This window comes from Acipenser ruthenus, chromosome 14 (assembly GCF_902713425.1).
Source record: "Acipenser ruthenus chromosome 14, fAciRut3.2 maternal haplotype, whole genome shotgun sequence".
In the NCBI taxonomy this organism is placed as follows: domain Eukaryota; kingdom Metazoa; phylum Chordata; class Actinopteri; order Acipenseriformes; family Acipenseridae; genus Acipenser; species Acipenser ruthenus.
In genome coordinates this window covers 31,583,571-31,592,010 of record NC_081202.1, presented here as the reverse complement: position 1 = coordinate 31,592,010, position 8,440 = coordinate 31,583,571, and the positions used below count along the sequence as shown (strand labels likewise).

The window sequence follows — 8,440 nt, the reverse complement described above, 5'->3', positions numbered from 1 at the left end:
GGTCATGCAACTGCTTTTATTTAATTTAGCAAATATTTGCCCAATTCTTCTAACCCCAGAGTGTGTATAACTGCAAGCTGCCTTTCAAAACAAGCCCAACCCATTTCAGAGGGAGGGGTGGGGGTGTTTGTACAAATTACATATTTATTCTATTGACGTGCATATACATTGACACCAGTCAATCAATCACCAAAATCACTCCTACAACCATTTTTAACTGCTTGTCACGTCACCTATTACAAAAAAAAAAAAAAAACCCGCGACTCTCCAAAAATTAAAGCAAATCTCAATAACTATTGTTGTTTGCAGGACAGGTCTGTTATAGACGGATCATTTGTTCACGCTGGGATCTTTTCATCCCCCGGGAATTCGAATAGAACCAATCAGAGCACACTACCATCCCGGAAGCGCATCGACTGAAGAAAAAAAAAGCGCCTGGATTGAATTTACGATACCAGAAGAAAACAAGGTCAGTTTGCTTCAATTGAGTACAAATAATGAATACATTTTAAAGTATGATACAGTAATAATAATAATAATAATAATAATAATAATAATAATGTTTGGTAAAGCTAAGCTGTGTAGAAGGTAGATATAAAACACACGCTCTGTGTTGTAACGTTGTGTCTTCACTAGCAGTCGTGTTTCCCCTTATCACACAGACTGTCGCTGTTTTTTTGGTTTTTTTTTTTTAAAGTATGTGCATACAAGTTTTTGAAACTGAAATGCATAAAATAAAAAGCATGAGTGGTTTATAAGCTGTATAGTCACTGTCCCTTATCTTCTAGTTCTTCTGTGTATATTTAAATTTGAAAAAGGAAAACTGCTGTGCACCAAAATGAGTAAAATCAAAAAGAAAAAGGTAACGTATTTACACAAAAGGTTTATGATTCAAGAAAAGTTTTAAAAAAACTAGACACGGTCAAGGACAGAATATTAATTGATGAACTCATAGTCTAATTTGTTCAACAAGTAATCCACAAGAAAGTTTATTTTGTTTTTAATGTCGCTAACACAGCGTGATAAATGAGTACTGCTAACCTGCTCAGCACACAACTGCAGTTTTATACTTAAATTTTTTTTAAAAAAGTTTCCAACCGAGACAAAAAATGAAGGCTGCAAACTGTGACAATACCAGTTTTCTGGGGACTTCTGGTAACCCGATATGTGACGCGTTTTAATCTGTTTCGCAACACCATAGGGGATTTTTGCAGAATGTGGTGTTAGACACCCAGGAATGATATAATAGTGTTGAATACAGCATTCTGCTGTATTGGGCCACTGCCGCAAACAGTAGTCTCTTAACACAAACATGGTTGGTTCCTATAGAGATTTGCCCATTCCACATGTGACGTGACAGCACTGAATACCACAGTCGAGCCAAATGCCACACCCAGCAAAAATATCTGGAGAATTCCAAAAGTATAAATCTGCTTTGCTTTTGAAATTCAATTCAATGTAGTTCTATATTTTGCGCATCTCGTCAGCATAACGCCTTTCTTACAGCTCCGTTGTCCTCCTTCTATAGAACATTCAAGAGCGTTGCTGTGCTAACGAGAGGCACCCCTTCAATTTGACTTGGCTTCAGTTTCTCAAGCATTCATTAAAATGGGTTTTCTGGTTTTATTCGGCAGGTTCAAGTGATCAGACAAAGGAAACCGCAAGGAACCGCCCCCCGTTACAAAGACGTCAGTGTAAGTGCCCGTTCAGAGCATATGCAACAGCAGATCTTAATCTCAGTTCTGTAGGGCAGAGACAGTTAAAGGATGGAAGTACGACTCCTACTGCATAGTGCTTTAACCCATTCCAGGTTAATATGTGCTTGATTAGTTAGTGTATAGGTAACAAGCTCACGTGTATATCCATTTCCATTGCCTACGGCTGCCCGCGGCAATCGCCCAGCTGAGCGCGGCAATCTGGTCAGGTTTTGTATCTCGTACTCTGTAGCCAAACTAACTACAAAGGAAGTGCATGTAGAGAAGAAACAGACAGTAGATTTGAAACAGACAGTAGATTTATCGGTTGAGGCAATAACAGCTTCTCAAGCAGCCCGTCTTCGCTGTGTACCTTTTGTGTTCACCGTCTTTGAAATGGAAAGGAGTGCTCCATAAAGACAAAGTCAAAAAGCTGAAGTGGCTTATATAATTAACACTGAAACAGCCGCCCCCAGCTGCCTCTTTGAAGCTGCACTCTGTGCCAGTGTTCAATTAGTGCAGCACGCTTTTGGATTCAAGAGGAGCCTACTTTCCAATCTCGCATCAATAACCCAAGTGAAAGTGGGCCTTTGTAGTTATTCTGCGTGCGCGCACGCTTGTGTCGAGGGCAGGACTTTTATAAACACGGTGCTGGTCTGGCTATGTTTGTGCATGGTAGTGTGAAGAACTGCATGTAGGGTGCAGTCTTCATTGCCGGAAATTATACATCCACAAGACTTACGGTACGTACTCCGCAGTGTGACAGAGTACTGGACCGCTTACTAGCTCTCCTTCTCAGTGATTCCCCAGAACTGGACACCAGGCTTTGCAGTGTATCCCCTGCTTGGGTGGAGATATGCAAAGTAGCTTAATATCAAATATTAGCTCTTAAAGGGGTTGGCTGTGCATTAGACAGAGGTTCATTACAGTTGTATTCCCCAAGCTCCAAAGCGGATGCATTTTGTTAACGTCTCTCAGCCAGTGGGTTATTTAAATGTCTTGTCTTTTGTTTGGACAGCTATGTTTGTGCAGTTCAGTAGAAAGGGTGTTGTTTGTTTTTCTTCTTGTTTCATTTTTTTACCATGGCAGCAACAAGACTCCCGTTGCATAGCAGTTTGACTCATTCCTGGTTTTACTATGAGTTTAATAATACACACCTGAGCTTGTTACCTATATGCTGTGGCTAATCAAGCTAGTATTAAAACCTGGAATGGGTGAATCTGCTCAGGTGTGTCTTATTATTAAACTTGCAGTAAAACCATGAATGGATCAGACTGCTCCGTAAGAGGAGTCTTATATTCATCTCTGGAGCATTGGAGGTTGGTGAATTGATAAGTGTACAGGTATGAATTGCAACTATACAAATACGTGATAGCTGCAGGTGATTTTTTACTTTAGTGTGAAGTCTGGTTGCTGATTGGAGACACATTAGGGCTTGGAATAAGATGAGATTTAGTTCTGCGGCGCAGATGGAAATGTGGCAAAGGAACTGAGATTGCCAGTCTCGCTGTCCCTTTGTGACTGAAACAGATCTGCAACAGGGAGATGCAGCATGTATATATCACAGAGTACATGTCAGGGATGCTACTAGTATAAATGGTGTAATCAGTCAGGTTTATCCCAAGAGTGTGTGCAGTCTTTGCCTATCTCTGGCCACCTGCATAATGGGGAAAGTAATTTCATTTTCAGATTACTGTGCCAAAACACACACTGCGATCGCATGCCAGATGTTCTAACAGGTCTGATTAGGTTTGGATCGCTCATGTAAATGCTGCTAATTGTGCTAATTATTGCACATCACCAAACACCCAGCTTTGAAATTATGTTGCTGGAGGCTAGAAGACTGGTCATCTTGGTATAAAATCCAAGCACACTGTGTAGTGCTTAACCAACCAAAGCATCTTTTATGGAAGTGTCCTTGTAAACGTTTTCCATGGTAAATGTGCATGGTCATTCTGCATTTCTCCCATGCTTTTTCCATGGTTATGCATTTGCCTTAGTTCCCCATGGTTTGCATGTTTTTTAATATGCCAAATACTTCTGGGCTTTACAGTGATTACTTGTGCTTTCACTCTGCTTTATTACACTTTGCTTTTTCTATGGTAAACTTGTATAAGGGTCAGTGCCACAGCCTTCTCTTTACTACATGGTATCAGATCTTAGGTCTATAAAGAGCGGCTGATCTGCCCTACAATATGTCACATGTCCTTGGCAGGAAACAAGAAGAGCAGCTCTCTAGTCACAGCACTGTTGTAAGGAAACTAAATTATATATTTGGGTTTCTCTGTGTGAAGGAGCACAGCAAGGATTTAACCAGGATAAAAAAAGTTTCCTTGTTAAAGTCACTCTTTTACAGCTTAATCATTATCAGCAGACACAATAATGAGGCCACCAGTTATTAACAGACATTAAGCAATTATATCAGTTCCCAATTTCTGGAAGAAGCATCGGACATGGTGGCTGGTGTGTGTTCATGGAGGATCTTGATGCTTCTCCAATGCACCTCCAGGTGCAAAGCTTTGTTCTTGGTTTATCGCTGTGTGTCGGCAACATTTTGACCAGACAACTCCTGCTGGCACCAGATCAGGTGAGGTGAGTTTTATTGACACTTTATAAAACAATAAAACATTATTTCCCTGATAGCAGCCAAATAACAGCACACTTTACACAGCTACACTCAGAATCACAATTTTATATAATCTATTAATTTAAACAACAAAAAACAACCCTGAAACATTACTTAACAGTCCTTGTGAATGGGTCCCACTGCACCAGAGTGCTAAATCCAGGATATATTCTAAAGGAGAAATGCTATTAACATGATTCAGGCACCTGCACACCTTCTTGCTGTGTTTACTGCAGCAGTGGATACTGCAGTGCTTTAAACAATGAGCAGAGTGCCACCCAGGGGACTCCTCCTATAGCTCTGTCAGGTACCACAGCTGTGCACAAGTCTCCCCAAACAACCCTCCTGCTCATTAAATCCTGGCCCTGTTCCCTGACTCACCTGTCAGCTGTGCCACATTGCTGCTAATGAATGCTGTATTTTGCGTTCCTGTGGGGGGCTGTTGAAGTGATTGTGCTTGACGCGTGTCCCAGCTGTGGGGGTGGGCTTCGGTTTGCTGTGGCTTGGATCCCATGTGAAGCCACAACTTCATAGGCTCAATCAGCGATTTTCAAAACCGGGAAAATAATACAGAATAAGCTTGAACCCATAACCACCCCTTTTGTACCTTGTTCATTGCAGTTCATAGCACTCTGTTTTTTAAATGAATGAATGTTACTAGTGTGCCTGCTTTCTTATTCCTGATTTCAAAACACTCCTCTCTTACAAGATTATTCATGGTTCTATAGCCCTGCCTGTCTGCATGAGTTAGTTATTCCCTATGAACCAGCTCATACTTGGAGATCTGCAAATGCTGGCCTCTTAGTAATTTCATTTGGAACTCACCTCCAGGAATGCTGTCTGCCAGTAATTTTTATTTATTATTTTTTAAAAAATTTAGTAGTCGCCAATTATTTTTTATTATTTTCTCCCAATTTAGTATATCCAATTACTATTTTAGCTCGGCTCACGGCTACCACCTCTGCACTGACTCGGGAGCGGTGAAGACGAACACACACTGTCCTCCAAAGCGTGTGCCGTCAGCCGACCGCTTCTTTTCACCCTGCAGACACCCCATGCAGCCTCCCCTCAGAGCTGCAGCGTCAGAGGACAACGCAGCTCCGGGCAGCTTACAGGCAAGCCAGCAGGCTCCCAGCCAGACTACATGGGTCGCTGGTGTGCGGTGAGCCGAGGACACCCTGGCTATGGACAAACGTTTTGCATCACCTAGAATTGTAGGATTGACACATAATAAAACAAAAAAACCAAAAAAACTGTATGAGCATAATTTAAATCTTTTATTTAACATCATGTAATCAAAGAAACAACAAAATGATATCGCAAATGTCTACCGGAAACCTTAATAGTAGTACAGCATTTTGTTAGATTTCTAAATGTCAAGTTTTTTATTAAGTATATGGGAAAACTACAAAGTGGTATGTAATTCAATATGTTAATGTAACATTATTCAGCAGATTTAATTTGACTTTATGAAGCAAAATGAGTTAATTCTATAAGGTGATGCAACACTTTTGGCCATAGCTGTATGGCCTGCATGTAAAATGCATGTTTGATTACAGTAGCCGTACTGTTTTGTTTAACACAATCTCTGATCTCTCTGTTATTCACCTCTGCTGCCTCTGATGCGTTGGGTCTTTTGTGAGCGCTATACTGGTACGACACATTTAAGAGTGATGTAAACTAATTGACATTTCTAGAATGGGGGCAGGGCTGGCTCAAGAGCTGGGTGTTGATTCAGTCCATGTTCATGTGCTGGTGAAGTTCAGAGTTAGAAATGAATATCCCATATCCTCCTCTCACTTGCAGGTGATTCTACAGTGTGAGCCTGCTGCTCAGATTTCTAGTGTACCGTATAGTGCAATTCAGACTATAATGCACATTACACACGTACAGTAACACAAACCTTGTAAATGTGTCAGATTTCCCAGTAAATACTGGTTCGACTGGCTAGTGCAAGGCATGTGCATTCTTCATAGGCGCTGTATCTTGATTTATGGAACATGACTTCGCTTTGTAGCACACCCCTGGGTAAGATACATCCGTGCAATTAAAGAGTGAGAAGTTTCAAATTATGATTTATTTGTATTTTTTTTACTACTCCTTTGTATGATATTCGCAGTCATTCTCAGTGGTTCTTTTTGCAATCACCGGAACTCCAATGCTGTGCTTTCTGAATTTCTGTAACAGTGCTTTGGCAACGTCGATACACTATATATGTGGTAAGCAGCTAGAACCAAGCTGCACTCACATTAAAGCACCTTAAGCGTATAAAAATTTATTTTACTAATTCATTGAGTGATTTGCAAATATAATACGCAGGTATGAAAATGCATTCTGAAGTTACCTGCTCCAATAAAAAGTAGTACTGAGCTGGCCAGTCTGGGTGAGGTATAACTGGAGGGTTGCACTGCCTGTCCCCAGGTATAGCTGAGCTGGCCGGTCTGGGTGAGGTGTAACTGGATGGTTCCACTGCCTGTCCCCAGGTATACCTGAGCTGGCCGGTCTGGGTGAGGTGTAACTGGAGGGTTCCACTGCCTGTCCCCAGGTATAGCTGAGCTGGCCGGTCTGGGTGAGGTGTAACTGGAGGGTTGCACTGCCTGTCCCCAGGTATAGCTGAGCTGGCTGGTCTGGGTGAGGTGTAACTGGAGGGTTCCACTGCCTGTCCCCAGGTATAGCTGAGCTGGCCGGTCTGGGTGAGGTGTAACTGGAGGGTTGCACTGCCTGTCCCCAGGTATAGCTGAGCTGGCTGGTCTGGGTGAGGTGTAACTGGAGGGTTCCACTGCCTGTCCCCAAATATAGCTGAGCTGGCCAGTCTGGGTGAGGTGTAACTGGAGGGTTCCACTGCCTGTCCCCAGGTATAGCTGAGCTGGCCGGTCTGGGTGAGGTGTAACTGGAGGGTTGCACTGCCTGTCCCCAGGTATAGCTGAGCTGGCCGGTCTGGGTGAGTGTAGGTATGACTGTCTGTGTTCCAGGGCAATTTTGTCAGGTGTAGGTGACCAAAAAGTAGTCGTGCGGTAGTAAAAGGTCACGTTGTGTTATTATCTTTTAATCTTGCATTCAATTCAATTTTATCTCAACTCTAAATAGAAGTGCGATCGATCCCCTACTGCCGCAGAGTTTCCAGGATTTTTTCAAACGCTTTTAAAACTGTGCCTGAAGGCTGCTCTTGAATGTGGTTTTCCGTCCAAATGTTGAGGCGAGCTGGAATTTTTTCTGCGTCCCACGAAGCAACAGCTTTGTCGGGTTTGTTTTCAACACCATTGTTCAAAACAGTTTATCTCTAGCACACGCCTTTCACTTACGTACTTCCACACAGTTTGGTCCCATTGAGTATGAGATATGAAACTGTGCTGTCTGACACCGGCCAGCTCACCCAGACAGCCCAGCTCAGCTATACCTGGGGACAGGCATAGAAAACGAGCCCGATTTGAAGTGCACCTGTTCTTTGAAACCATTAGCAACATTTAAAACAAACATACTGTTCCAGTATAGCACTGCATGCAAAGCACTGCAGCAGGAGCAAGAGGACAAAGGACAAAACACTGAAGTAAAGGAGGCCGCTGCAAAACAAACGAATGCCATTTTTTTTTTTTTTTTTTTTACTTGCTAAGCAGTCTTTTAAGGAACTCAATGTCTCTTTTAATATCATTGTTGCTTGTGTGTCTCTCTCTGTCTGTCTGTCTGTTTGTTTGTATGTATGTGTGTGCACAAAAGGCAGTGTTAGGCCAGCCAGGCTGGCTGCTCATTGATCCAGCCGTGCTTGTTTACAGTGTTTTGGCAAGTTGCTGATGTAGTTCTCCCAGGGGACAGTGCTGGGTTAATTGCTGTTCTACTGAGTGCCAGCGAGCAGCCCTGCCTCACTGCTGCATTAGAGGAGACACTAATTAAGGGACAGTGCTGGGTTAATTACTGTTCTACTGTGTGCCAGCGAGCAGCCCTGCCTCACTGCTGCATGAGAGAGACATAGAGAGAGAGGGAGCGAGAGAGTTCTGTCTGTCACACTCTACATCAGTGGTCAGCAATTAAAATTGATGGCGGGCCAAGTGACCCGCGGGCAGCTGCAGAGCGGGCCACTTGCAATACCCCCCCCCAAAGAATGTGTCGCAGTATGGCACAAGGC

The 8,440-nt window shown here is 42.8% G+C and overlaps 1 protein-coding gene across 4 annotated transcripts in view; it reads left to right on the top strand.

The window, feature by feature from the left end:
* The first annotated feature begins 252 nt into the window (after window positions 1–252).
* The window catches only part of arhgef39 (Rho guanine nucleotide exchange factor (GEF) 39), a 62,574-nt gene continuing 54,386 nt past the window's right edge, over window positions 253–8,440 (top strand). The window contains exons 1-2 of one of the 4 annotated variants that reach the window (XM_058986361.1): window positions 253–469; window positions 1,635–1,694. The gene's annotated coding sequence lies outside the window, so the exon portion shown is untranslated. The remainder of the gene's footprint in view (window positions 470–1,634; window positions 1,695–8,440) is intronic. The other 3 variants (XM_058986359.1, XM_034032749.3, XM_058986362.1) reach the window with 3 other exon arrangements.